We start from the raw sequence: 15,373 nt of genomic DNA on the forward strand, positions 1-15,373 counted from the left end.
GGTGTCAATGTGTTCTTTTTTCCATTTCCAGGAGTGTAGTTTGGATCACGTTTTGGAAATCGAAGCAGCACACGCATTTTTAGATGGATTTCTTGTAGCAGGATGTCTCTGTTGTCTACGGCTGACCGACTATGCCACTCAAGGACCATGAAAATTATGATTGGAAATAATGCTTGGAGTTAAAATTCTTATGTCTCTCGTGCCTAACTCTGCTCGGATAAGAAAATACACCTCACTTGTTAATATGATACTCCAGATATTATCTCGGAGTTAACTGCAGCTGCCATTCGTCGTGGACATCCTGAACACTGGCAGTGTGTTACGGCTTGGTAATATGGAATTCCAGTTCGCCTGGGATAAATGAAGCAGGAGGATACTGAGTGAGCCTCCATTGTATCTCATAACTCCTCACTTGACGTAACATAAAACTAATTCGAAAACATATACATACCCGCACTGTTCGATATTGCACTTCACCACAGTCCCACTGAACGTGAAGCATTGATCGAAGTATAAATTTCATTTTTTTCTCAACGTTTGGAATAAGTACGTCTATTAAGGCAGATTTTACAGTTTCAAGAGATTATTCCAACAAACTGAGGCAAGGGTCAAATCCGTGTCGGAGCCAGTTCACAAAAAAAACCTCAACTTTCTGATTGCTATATAGTCCACGTTTGAGGCGGCGTCATCGTTGTCTTAATGTATAGGCACTGGTTGACGCGTATAGTGATTTTGTTTTGGCTTCTCAGGTGCTACGGAGCATCTTGTGCTGTTCGTGTATTCCCTGCAGGAAGAAAACGAAGAAAACGCAGAAAACGAAGGAAGCGACACCTTATGTGGAGCGCTACACAAGTAGAAAAGAGTGGAAGAAAGACCTTGATGCTGGAATAATGGATCTGAACATGGTGAGCAACTCCAATACGTATCAAAAACGGCACAGCGATGTTAAAGCATTGCTGAAGTTAGTAACAATGCTTACTCTAGTAGCAACATCTGTTCTTTTAACTTCTCAGTTTTTTTTCAATATTCGAACTATTTGTTTTATTTTTCTGGTTTATATTAAATCTTAAATTAGACCTTACAAACATACACTCATTTTCGGTGTCTAGGACTAGTTCAGGAGAACTGTTGTTGGACTTTATTTGATATCTTTACGCTCTCAACGTTAATATAAAATCGATGAGATGGCTTTCATTATCACATTGACTTTCCAGGTGCAGTTTTTTATTTAATGCACTTCAAAGATTATGATTGTTGTATCATTTTATGTTCATCTGAACGCTCTCCTTTATCGCTGGTGGTTCACTGTCCAAAACTCTTTGCCCTCAGCCATCCACTATCACTTCCCATGAAGAGTTTCAGATCTCACCTTAAGATAATTTTACGTCTTTATGAAGCAACTATATCTTCATAGGTAATACATATATTTAAATGAGGAGCGTAGTATTATATAGTCGAAATATTTGTCTTATAAGAGGACAAATACTAACAATTAAATAAATCCGTATAAATCAAATAGTGGGTGTATTATTAATAATTGCAAATCATATAATGTCTGTTCGCTTTCATTAGTAATTTCTACAGCAGTGTCATCATAAACATACGTTTTAAACGGATTTTGTTTTGAATATGTTTGGCTTCAGTTGCCCATGAACTTTGGTACAAACAGGCTTTACACATACACTGATCAGACAGAACATATGACGACGTACCTAATAGCCGGTATTTCTAGCTTTGGCACGGATAACAGCTCTGTCACGTCGTGGCAAGGAAGCAGTGACACCTTGATAGGTCGCTGGAGGAAGTTGGCACCACGTCTGCACACACGAGTCACCCAATTCCCGTAAATTCCGGGAAGGGGAGCTGTAAGCTCTGAAGCCACGTTCGGTCACACCCCAAGTGAGTTCGGTGGGGTACAGATCTGGCGGGTTGAGGTGTTCGTCAAACCACTCCACCACACTCCTGGACTTGTGACATGGTGCATTATCTTGCTGAAAATCGCACAGATGTCAGGAAACGTAATCGTCATAATGGGATGTACTTGGTCTGCAAAGAGTGTACTCCCTGCCGTTAGGGTGCCTTGCAGAAGCTAAACTGGACCCACGGATGCTCACGCGAATGTTCTCCAGAGTATAATGGAGCCGCCGCCATCTTGTCTCCCTCCCGCAGTACAGGTGTGAAGGCGCTGTTAACCTGGAAGACGATGGATTGGCCCCCTCCCATCGGCATTATGAAGAAGGTATTGGGATTCATCGGACCGTGAAACGCTCTGCCACTGTGCCGACTCCTGTGTAGATAGTCACCTGTCCGTTTGAGCCGTAGTTGCCGACGTCAGGTGCTGACATTGGCACACGCATGCGTCGACGGCTGTGGAGGCCGTTCGTTAGGAGTGTTCGGTGCTCCGTGTACTCAGACACAATTGTACTCTGCGCAACCTTGAAGTCTGATCATAGTTTCGTCACAGTTCGCCACCTGTCCTGGTTTTGCAGTCTGACTTCTGTAATGAGGTGTTGCCGCCCAACCTCACGACGTAAGGACATGGTTTTACCTTGGTTTCGCTGCATCTTAAAGTCCATCACCACAGCACTTCTCGAAAACTCGGTAAGTCGTGCAATTCGCGTCATGGTCATGCCGAGCCTCTGGGTCATCACAATCTGACCTCAGCCCAACGCAGATAGACCGCGCGCCTACCCCATTCTACAAACGAACAACATTGTCACTGATAGTACATGCACACGCGTGTGTCAGACTAGCAGTCATTCCTTGCCGTGTGACGCTGCTATTGCCTGGACGTGTTTATATGTATAGTAGGTCTGTGGTCATAATGTCCTGTCTGATCAGTGTATGTGACTTCTGCTATGGTAAGAACTAAATATAAAACAGAAACCTATGCAATACCATAAATCCATGATATTTTTAGGTCATCAGACTCTCTGCTATTTCATATTGCTTCCTTTGGTAATATTAATCATGACTGTGAACCTATTATACCCATCACAGATTATTGTCCGCTTATTTGATTGTATTCTTTACGCACACCCACATTTGTCCACTCCATATGCCTTTTAAAGATTGAACTACACAATTTTCTTTTGGCAAGAATGGAGTTATACTAACTCATCAAAATTTCTGGTCACTCTGCGCCACGTAAATCTATTATAATCTTTTCGCTTTATGTCCAACCGTTTATCTACTTTCATTGCTCTCTTAAGATTAACTTTTAAATAAAAACATATTTGACCTGTGCGAATTATGATTTGCTTATTTTAGTGCGATATTAGTTTAGTTTTGAGAGCCAGTTGCCGTTTCTGATATATTTATTGGCCGAGTACACGGGGGCGCCTGGGTATATATTGCTCCCAATTTACTATTAGAAAGGAAGAAATACACACGTTTCCTGTCTCCTCTCTTCCATCTGCTAACTCACACACTCTCCCTCTCCAATTGACCACTACGTCACCATCTCCCTCATGCACACTTCCCAAACACCCCTTCCCTCTGTCTGTCTAGTTCTACCATTTCTCTCTGCCCATCTCCGCTTCCCACCTCTCTCTGTCCATCTACTAGCCCGGTCTTGCTCCGTTCACTACCACACCGTGTTCGTGTACTCCTCCCCCTTTCTCTCCGTTCATCTTTTCCTCACAATATCTCCTGTCCAATGCGCCTGTCTCTCTTCTCTCACTTCCATCTCCTCTTCCCCTCAGTCTGTACGTCTCCTCTACCATGTCTCGATGTCCATCTCTTCCTTTCCCTCTCCGACTGTCCCTTTCCTCTTCGCTCCTCTCTCCTATACACATTCTGACACACACAGAAAACAGCAGTGTAACCCATAACATGCGAATAACCACACTCCATGCTTTCAGTATTTGACCTGAGAATGAGAGCACTCAGTGTCTTGCAAATTTCTCTCGTTGACAACTCCAGGAAATGAAGAAAGGAAATTACCTTCACGTTTCTACATTTTCGCTGTTCGCACAGCATCAAGTTTTAATTTATTACTTCTGTACTACTGTGTACGAGACACATCTTTTCAGGCTGTATTCACAATACCACAGAGTCTACCATCGTTGTACCACATATAACTGAGGAGACATGATATCAAAGACTAAGAAGCGTGAAATACTGACACATCATGCATGACTTATTAATCTATTGGTTCTTTACTATCAAATGCATTAGCAACACTTGTCACAGACGTATCCACAAATCCCATAGAACGTACTTAGGCAATTATTTATTTGTACATCATATATAACTCAGGAGATTTTATGTCATAAACATTGAGCAGTGTGGAAATGAATCTGCAGGACGAACTTCGTTAGAGATACAGGTAAAATATATCTACGTTAAATACAGAGTCCGCAAGAAAACTTTATACACACTTTAAGGAACGAAAATTATTACTTATGTGTTATTTTACATTTAATAGTTATCACACATGTTTTACAACCTACAGTTCGCGCGTTGTTACTTTAATTGTTCAAAATGTTCTCCGTTGGCGGCTGTACACATAACAGAACGACGAGCGGTCGCCGCAACTACATCAGTCAGTGTTACAGTGGACATCGCTGCACATGTCGCTGTAATCTCCTGGCGAAGTTCCTCCAGCGTGTCTGTGGCTTACGTCGATAGACGTTATCTTTCACAGTTCCCCACAAGTAAAAGTCCATAGGTGTTAGACCTGGAGACCGAGTAGGGAACTCAATGGGCCCTCTTCGTCTAATCCAGTGCCCCCGAAAATTATCATCCAGGAAAGCTCGTGTGCCTAGGTGGTAGTGTGGTGGCGCCCCGTCCTGTTGGTAGAAAACCTCTTCATCAGCTCCATAAAGAGCACTTATACCTAGAAAAATTTATGTGTGTAATATTTTCAGGTGCATTTCTCCAGTGACAGTAACATCAAAGAAAGAGAGTTCTACTAAGCCCCTGGTTGATAGTCCACACCACAAATGGACCCCTGGTAGTTTGAGTGCTTTATCCACATAAAGCATGCGGATTTTACGTTGTCCAGCACACACTGTCATGTAGATTCACAGTTCCATTAAGTTTAAATTGCGTCTTGTCACTCCACACTACCTTCGTCACAAACTGTTCGTCATCCGTTACCATTTGCTGATACCATTCGCAAAATTGCATTCGGCTATCAGGATCGTCATCATAAATCGCGTTCAGTAATCGTGGAATGTAAACTTTCAACTTTGCAGCTATCAGGATTCTTCGTACACTTGTACTGCTAACCCCCAATTCACGCGCACATTGTGTAGCAGGTTTGTGAATAGAATTTACAAAATAATTTCCAACACGAGTGCCGACGATGCAGGACTTGTAGCTATACGCTGTCTTCCTGATCTTCCTTTATGAATATCACAAATCGTTCCATGCAGTTCAAACTTGTCAATGATGCATTTAATTGTTGGGCGAGTTGGCGGTTCCCTTTTCCAACTCCCGCATGCACTGACGTTTCACTTCAACGGCATTATCAACCCTGAAAAATCACTGCTCTATCCATTTTCGTTGCTCGAATGTCAAGCGTGCTCCGGCCATCTTGTTTTCTCAATTCCAAGATAAAAGTACTAACACCTGTTGAGCCAAAGATCCTACTACAACACACTCGTAACTCAAATCGAACGACATTATCGATATCTCGATAGAGCCTGACAAAGAGGGTATACATTTTTCTGGTGGATTCTGTATTTTAAATAAATGTCCATACACTGTCAAAGACACTGCAAAAATCTCATCCTATATGTTTAACATATTTGGTACACATATTCGTTACGATCTGGGAAAAACATATTGTGAGATGAGAATCACAAGCCTCCTATACTTGTGGAAGTGATAACATGGACAGACAAGGGGAAAGGAGGATGTGGATATACAATGCGGGAAAAGGAGGAGATCGAGACAGATAGCGAGAAGACGTGACAGACAAAGAGTCGTGGAGGAAGAAATGGGCAGAGAGAAGGGAGAGGAGAAGATGGACAGTGAAAGGAAAGAGGAAGAGAATGACATTGACAGGCAGAATAGAGAAGGGTGGAGAAAGGGGAAAAGAAGATGGAGAGAGAGAGATGGGGAGCCAGAAATGGATTGAACAGGGGAAGAGGAGGAGACGGTCAAACAGAAGGAGGGAGGGAAGGATGGGAAGAAGGAATAAGAGGGAGGGGATACGAGGAAGTGGAAGTAGAGGGCGGAGCAGGAGGTCGACATAAGGGAAAGGAGTGCATAGGTAGAGGGGGAGCACAGAGAAAGGATGAGAAGATGGAAGGAGAGAATGGTTCAAATGGCTCTGAGCACTATGGGACTTCACATCTGAGGTCATCAGTCCCCTAGAACTAGAACTTAGAACAACTTATACCTAACTAACCTAAGGACATCACACACATCCATGCCCGAGGCAGGATTCGAACCCTGAGACTGCAGCAGTTGCGTGGTTCCAGACTGAAGCGCCTAGAACCGCTCGGCCACAGCGCCCGGCGGAATGAGAGACTAGTGAGAAGTAGAAAGATGGAGAGAGTGGTGGGAGGAGAAAGACAGAGCGAAGGGCACGAGGAGATGGACAGATAGTTGTGAGTACACAACGTCCAACGAATAACGCGTCCAAGAAAGCGACAGCTAGACGAACGTTGATCGTAAAAGGAAGAAGAGTGCTTCTACGATTCCATATGCTTGGTTACAAGTCCCCTATATTCTTTCTCTCGAAACCGTTATGGAGGATAATTCCGATTACCTTAATAATATTAGCCCAAGTGACCCGTTGAGACAAGTGTGATCCTGCAAGCAGATTGTTTATTTGCACAGTTTGTATGAAAACGTAGCGAACATGAACTGTATAGGATAAATCGTGAAAAATATTACTGCGCTTCATTACAGAGGACCAGAGGTGGCGAATGTTTCACGGTACATTTTCCTGTCAAGATACTGTGTGGACCAAACGGCATCCTACACCTATTACATGTAATCGGAAACTGAATGTAAGTAAAGGCACCATGATATGAACACGTTACTGTCTGATGGCAAACTGTGACCAGAATTGTGGAATTTTGTTTTTCGGCTCACGACAGCAGTAAGCTCCTTCGAGGGTGAATTCTTTAATGAACGGATGGAACATTGGGTGAATTACTTTCTGTCTCAGGTTAAACTAGACCTCATTGACAACCCTGAAATCTGCTGAAGGCGTTGCTTGCAGTAGAAGTTATTTTATCACTGTTTGAGCTGACCTTAACGATAGAAGTGTGATTCAAGAATGGAGACGGACAGGAAATGTTTTAGACCATATGCTCTTTCCTGGCCACACGTATCACATAGTGTGGTGGAAATCTCGACCCACTACGTCTGGAGATAGCGAACCAGTACAATAAAAAGTTTGTCGGCTTATTACCCTGATGAAAGCCTCGCCCGTGTCTCAGACAAGCATTCTGAGTTACCAGTTTCAACATAAAAAGCGTAAACCGTGCAAAAGAGTCACTGTTTCGGAATTGCCATGCTCTCCTCAGAGGCAATACACAGGATATTTCGTCACAAAAAGAACACTGACTCTGTCAGTCAATACGTATCCCCAAATAGTCTCTGTGCTATAGCCATAATATCATCGTCAATGCGTCAGCATAAGTGCTGTTAAGGAGCCGTAGCACGAGTGACAGTTAAGATTACTCCCTTAAAGAATACCATTGGTGCATAGTACAACACTGATTATTGGGAACCCTGTGGAAATCGAAAGTATTACGGAATGATGGCCCCTGGGACCGATCTAATGGCTCATTGTTCGTCTGGTTTGCATTAGAACGCTCCTTGTATTTATTAGTAGGAAAAATTTGATTGAAAGCATTGGCGCTTACGAATACTTGCTTGTTTTTCCATTTGATAACACTGATACATTATTCGATGGAGAAATACTGCCTTTGTTGAATCAAAGCGGAGGTTCTGGAACTATAAACATACAAGAACAATTGCTAATGAAACTTAGATGTTACTAAAAAACTGGAAACCGTTTAGGCCATTGAAAGATATTCTGTAACGGTAGATCAAGTATGTTTACTTAGGGAGGTACCTAAACTAAACAATTGCCCTATAATAAAACAATAATTAAAAAGAATAACGATATACAGATGGAGTGACATTATGGCTGTGAATCATTAAAGAAAAAAAGATATAGTAACTTTAGAGCAACTATACCACTTCAGGAACTATTACACCATGCGATGAATCTCAATTATTATATGTGGCTAAATTTATTCCATCTAATAATTTATCAGGACACCTAATTTATATGCTATTAAAAAGGTATTAGATTAATTAATTTAATTCAGCAGATGATTTAGGGTAGTATTATTAACATAACTTTATATTATCGTTTTCAAGTTTCATGCTTACATTTGCATGCAAATTTTACTATGTACTTAGTGTTCACATCTATGCATACACATGTGCTGTGTAATTAGTAAACAAAACAGCATCATAGACGTTATACACACCCTGAACCAAAGTTAATCAATTATGGTTACGGAACATGAGTCTCCTGACTGGTTTCATTCTTCTTCATGGGCTAATCTTTTTATATCAGTATGTTTACCACACTGCATTGGCAAAACCTGCTTAATACCTTCTACAGTTAGCTCCTACACAAAAGTTTTGGTTTCAAGTGGCCGTTACTAGTTTAGGATTTCTTAGCAGCAGTCTCATTAACCTGCGTCCAATCCTGTTGAGCATGTTCCATTAAAGGATTACCTCACCTTTTCACTCTTCTACCTCTAATTTCTCTACTTTATTTGATTTCTTAATGTGTAACCTCTCCCTATAACACTATGTAACACATTCTTCAGACTTTACACTTACAAGTGCCTATGTGATATAAAATCCATTCGAGGGTGGTAAGTCGAATCTCTAGAGTATTCCAATGTGTTAGATATATGCAGTACTACATGTGTCAGTAATAGCAAAAACAAAACACCCACAGTTTATGGAGTACGGACGCTTCAGAGAGAGAAGGGAGCCAGAATATCCGTCCATCTTCGAGATCTTTCCCTGTCAACCGACTCCAGGACCTGCCCCTCACATGAAGAAAGAAGAGAATAGTAACGACGATACTCGGAAGGACGGCCGTGCAGAGGTAAGCAAACATCAGTACTACCGGGTATACATCGCAGAATCAGTCACTCTCCCAGACAGCTCTGTCATTTTTACACGTGGGACTAGGTAAGGAACTCACTTTGTTGTAATCCATTAATACAAAATAGCAGTGGTTACGATATCCTAAAATAAATGTAACATACAACGGAATGATATTGCTGTGGAAACTGAACTTCCGTTGTAAACTTAAAAGGATACGGAATATACCACTCGTTTAAAGTACAAGCTAAAAACGCATGTTAACAGTCGATTCAGTCATACATGCTGCCTCAAGTGTCCAGTACACGATGTACGATCATACGGAGTGTTAGCTTCAATACCTGTCCATGAAACTAAGTGCTGCTATGAACTGCACTGGGCATATTCTGTCGCTAATAAGAGGCACAAATCCAACTTTAACTTCTATTCAGTAGCTGCAGGAGAGACAGACACGATACCAATGCGACGTAATATGGTTTACCGTTCTAGTGCTTGTGGCCCCCATCAATGCCACATGAAGAATAAGGTTTTGAAACATGAAGAGTAGTTAATAAGAATATAAGTAACCAGACCAAACCACACGAAGATATAACAGAGAGTTGTATAGTGTGAGGGGCTCTTAAACAAAAGGTAACGATGTTGTCGTAGTCTCTTTGTGTAGTCTTCCAGAATGTGAAGTCGGAGAACACTAGGCGGCGCCATAGAGCTTTACACGTATGTTCACGTGACGATCAGAGGATCACGTGAGAGAAATTAAGGTGGTAAGAGAGAGTATTATAAAAATAAATGTAGGTTCTCGCTAGCAAATTTTCTTGTTTACAATTGCTTGCGTATTTCACTATGTTCTTGCTGTGCGTACACTTCTGCTCAACTGTCGCAATTAGTGAACAAAGATGCATTACAAACGTTATACACAAAATGGATCACAGACAATGTATGTTTTTCGAGTCATATATCTATTGACTTGTTCCAGCTTTCTTCATATGTTGTGTACTACACAGTGCGCGGACAACAATCTGGTGTTTACACGCTTTGCACACCTTCACGTTCTTCCCCTTTCAGATGCGGGGTTCATTATTCAAATGGTTCAAATGGCTCTGAGCACTATGGGAGTTGACATCTGAGGTCATCAGTCGGTTCATTATTCCTAGATGCCTTATCATTATTCTTGTCAACCAACCTTCATTTTGTTAAGTGTGCCCCATTAAAACATTCTGTACCCTTTTCATTCCCGTGCCTCTCAGTTCCCTATCTCTAATTGATATATTATTTTTTGACAAACGCCTATAGCATCACATTTCACATTCGTTATTAGACACAATTATGGTCTGCTAACTTAATATACCATCTATTTAACAAAGCTAAGTAAGTTGTCTAAAGTTTTCTTCTGTTAGACATACGGCATCCTAGCTGAATAAGCGATAGTAAAACCAAACCATCTACAGGGCCATGCTGTTGGGCGCGTCAAGAAGAGAAAGGCAGCCGAAGAGATACCACCGTCTGATGACCGCGAGCGCAAACACACCGAGCAGCGTCGCCGTCGCCGCAAGAGACGTCAGAATAAACTGGTCGCCGCGCCGCAGGAGGGCTCTGCTGGGGTAAGTCAGCGTCATTACTGCCATGAAGACCAAGCAGGGAGAGGCGGAAAGGCAGGTTGAGAGCTAAGAAACAAGAGGTACCTCTTAAACTGCACTCATTTCAGAATCAGACACTCTGCAAGATCATGTCTATCGAGAATTTCTGATGCTCCAGACATGCCTCCTCGACTATAAATTCCGAAGGATAGTTTAAGTGATTCACTTTATTGCAATCAAATGATAGATTGGTTACAAGATAATGAAGTAAATCTTGGGTCGTACAGATAGTTGTTATTGTGGGACAGTAAGGCCCGGTGTAAAATATCCACGGGTTACGATTATAAAACTTGTGTGAAACACAGGAGCTTCAAACAGCTTCATGTGCACAAATTATAGATCTGCAGCTGTGCGAGTCACAACTGGCCAATGACTACTGCCAGTCGGAGACACATCCGTCCATCAGTACCGCAGATTTGAGGTAAGACTAACGAACGGCTTCCATTGTCGACGAATTCAAAAAAGTTCAAATGTGTGTGAAATCTTATGGGACTTAACTGCTAAGGTCATTAGTCCCTAAGCTTACACACTACTTAATCTAAATTATCCTAAGGACAAACACACCCACCCATGCCCGAGGGAGGACTCGAAACTCCGCCGGGACCAGCCGCACAGTCCATGACTGCAGCGCCTTGAGACCGCCCGGCTAATCCCGCGTGGCTGTCGACGAATTCATTATAGATGTAGTTCGAAGTGTGGAATGACGGGGAATGAAACTGTTTGACACATTTTAAACGCAAGTATGCCGATAACCGTTTTATGTGATTTATGTAAACACGGAGAACCGCAATTCGATTGGCCGACGTGAATTTAACTGAGCACAAATACTGGCGCCAGGACCTATCACATCAAAGAGAAAACTGCCATGTACGTAAAGATATAGGTATAAGTGATATTAGCCCAGACTGTTAACGGAACTGAACACTTCAGTAGGATACCCTCGTACGAAACCACAAGCTGAATATCAATGACGCCCCATATAGCATCAGTGGCACTTATGAGACATTAGGGAACCAATAAAGCACTCGGAATCAATTACAGCAGTTCGGCGATTTATGCCTGCAAGAAAGTGATGACTCATCTAACGTACATGGTAGAAGCGAAGTGACTACCTTAACATAGCAGGAAACTTGGTAAGAATTAGTCGAAGTTAATCGGACTTCGAGTACATTCCGACTGTATTAATGAAATCCTCTGTGACTGGCACAAATGGCATACCGAGAACAACTTAAGTTTCTTAAAACAGACCTGACACATGAAGAGCATCAGTGCAGTGTTTTCTGGTTTATTATAATTCCATCAACAATTGTTCACGTGATGAGATAAGCGTGAGTTTGCAACTACATAACTTAGCCAGACTATTTGTGTGAAATAGTAGTAATAACAGTCGGTAGAGCACACACGACGTCAATGGCACAACTCGCAAAAATGTGTTACTGCCTCTCACTGGAGCAAATCAGAGATGGCCCAGGAGCCTTGGTGCAGGTTCTGATAGGATTACTCCGAAGACGAAACCAGATGTCATCCCATATGTATGTACACTTCGTCTGCGATCAGGATAATAACTGAAGTTTTAGCACGTATAGTTACTAATTAAGAGCAAGGACAATGTACACAGATATAAAGGGCTCTGATATGACAGGTCTCAACTGATAAAATTGTGCCGCGTTAATAATCTTACAGCAGATATAGGGGCTCTGATACTATACAAGAACAGCGCGAAAATCTACTACGTGTCACTAAATACTTTCAGTATAACGAGTAATGTTTTATCGGGGCAACTGACATATAGGTAATTAATAACTCCACGTGATTCACTTTTAATTGAAAGTAACACTTCTCTTTGGCACAAGATTCTGCATAATAATGTAAAAATAAATTACGTTTTTGTTAGGAAGCTCCCTTTGTGAGATTACGACGAAGCCACCGACATACCTCTGTGGAAGTCAGAAGTATCTGTACCGGGTGACCTTACCGATTGACCAATCGCTTCCTATAGGATCACAGGACTTTAGTTAAAGGTATTGGGCAATGCCAAAATTAATAAATTGAATTTATATAACAAATTTTGGTCCTGTCGGCGTTATAAAAATATAAATAGTGTGTTTATGATACTACTGAATAAAACAGTGGTCACTGTAGTGCTGTATATATTACAATTCGCTACAGACGTCATTTTAAACATAAGCGCACACGAACAGAAAACTATTATGTTCATTAAGTACACTACTGGCCATTAAATTTGCTACACCACGAAGATGACGTGCTACGGAGGCGAAATTTAACCGACAGGATGAAGATGCTGTGATATGCAAATGATTAGCTTTTCAGAGCATTCACACAAGGTTGGCGCCGGTGGTGACACCTACGACGTGCTGACATGAGGAAAGTTTCCAGTCGGTCACTCATACACAAACAGCAGTTGACCGGCACTGTCTGGTGAAACGTTGTTGTGATGCCTCGTGTAAGGAGGAGAAATGCGTAACATATCGTATCGCGACATTGCTGCTCGCGTTGGTCGAGATCCAATGACTGTTAGCAGAATATGGAATCGGTGGGTTCAGGAGGGTAATACGGAACGCCGTGCTGTATCCCAACGGCCTCGTATCACTAGCAGTCGAGATGACAGGCATCTTATCCGCATGGCTGTAACGGATCGTGCAGCCACGTCTCGATCCCTGAGTCGACAGATGGGCACGTTTGCAAGACAACAACCATCTGCACGAACAGTTGGACGACGTTTGCAGCAGCATGGACTATCAGCTCAGACCATGGCTGCGGCTACCCTTGACGCTGCATCACAGACAGGAGCACCTGCGATGGTGTACCCGGATGAATCCAGGTTCTGTTTACAGCATCATGATGGTCGCATCCGTGTTTGGTGACATCGCGGTGAACGCACATTGGAAGCGTGTATTCGTCATCGCCGTACTGGCGTATCACCCGGCGCGATGGTATGGGATGCCATTGGTTACACGTCTCGGTCACCTCTTGTTCGCATTGACGGCGCTTTGAACAGTGGACGTTACATTTCAGATGTGTTACGACCCGTGGCTCTACCCTTCATTCGATCCCTGCGAAACCTTACATTTCAGCAGGATAATGCACGACCGCATGTTTCAGGTTCTGTACGGGCCTTTCTGGATTCAGAAAATGTTCGACTACTGCCCTGGCCAGCACATTCTCCAGATCTCTCACCAATTCAAAACTTGTGGTCAATGGTGGCCGAGCAACTGGCTCGTCACAATAAGCCAGTCACTACTATTGATGAACTGTGGTATCGTGTTGAAGCTGCATGGGCAGCTGTACCTGTACACGCCATCCAAGCTCTGTTGGACTCAATGCCCAGGCGTATCAAGGTCGTTATTACGGCTAGAGGTGGTTGTTCTGGGTGCTGATTTCTCAGGGTCTATGCACCCAAATTGCGTGAAATTGTAATCACATGTCAGTTTAGTATAATATATTTGTCCAATGAATACTCGTTTATCATCTGCATTTCTTCTTGGTGTAGCGATTTTAATGGCCAGTAGTGTATTAACTTACTTTATACTGTAACTAAAATATCCATACCTTGACAAAGACTGGTTAATTAGTTTGGGAAAACAATCACGTTCGCAATAGTTCCACAGTGCTTCCAGGATATTAATTATATATGAAAGAAGTACAGAAATACTCGTGCCTGCACCCATTGCCTTGACTTGAGTACATGTTGTGTTCGAGGTTACCAGTAAACTCAAGTGAATGGTGGAAGTCGTAATGTCAGTCTGAAATCCTTACATGCACCCTGCAGCTTAGTTAGAGAACGTCGCTGTCGCTCACCATACTTAGCGTTACCTGTGGCCGCGGGCGGCTGCCGTAGTGGCTGCAGCACTCTCAGTCATCTGACCTGTGCTGCAGACTGCTCTCCCTGAGAGCCGAAACTCTATGTGCCTCTCTCAGCTGATGTGTTCGCTGGTGAGTCTCTGATGGAAGTTTGCTGTACAGAGCGCTCCCAATAAGGTTCAGAAGTTTTATTTACTTTTCGGAGTGTGCGTGGTGTCGGATAATCAATGACTCTCCTGAGCACCAGCGAATCAGATCCCTTGTAACAGTGCAAAAACCTCGCTTCCCTATTTAGTTTATCATAATACACCAGTCATAGGTTCATTGTGCTGGAGCTGAGGAACAGGCAACTTCTGACTCCCACCATCTGTCCTATGTCACGTTCAGCCAATCAGGCGTTCTCCACGTAGACACATGTGAGTTCTGTTCTTCCACTCCAGAATTTGTTTGCATTATCCTATGTCAGTGCTCGCTCGTTTCTTAGCAGAGTCAACAAAATTACAGTTAGCTTCGCAGCAGCCTGTCATCTCAGGGAGCCGTGCTGTTAAGCACGTAAGATCCAGATGGTCTTTCGTCCCACTCCAGCCTTACCTTTTCACCGTTGTGGACCTAGCACTTCCCATAACATGGGAACACAACCTGTAGCTGCCAAGTCACGATATGCCTCCTCTGCGGCAGTGGACACGTCAAGTTAAAACGTACAGATGAGCTTTTCATTGTTTAGGATGCAGACACGGACAATGGCTCTGCCGTGGAGCTCACGCCACGTGCTCTATACTGTCGCCTGACACCGACACACGCTCCCTTTTTCTGGT

Source organism: Schistocerca serialis, chromosome 8 (assembly GCF_023864345.2).
Source record: "Schistocerca serialis cubense isolate TAMUIC-IGC-003099 chromosome 8, iqSchSeri2.2, whole genome shotgun sequence".
In the NCBI taxonomy this organism is placed as follows: Eukaryota; Metazoa; Arthropoda; class Insecta; order Orthoptera; family Acrididae; genus Schistocerca; species Schistocerca serialis.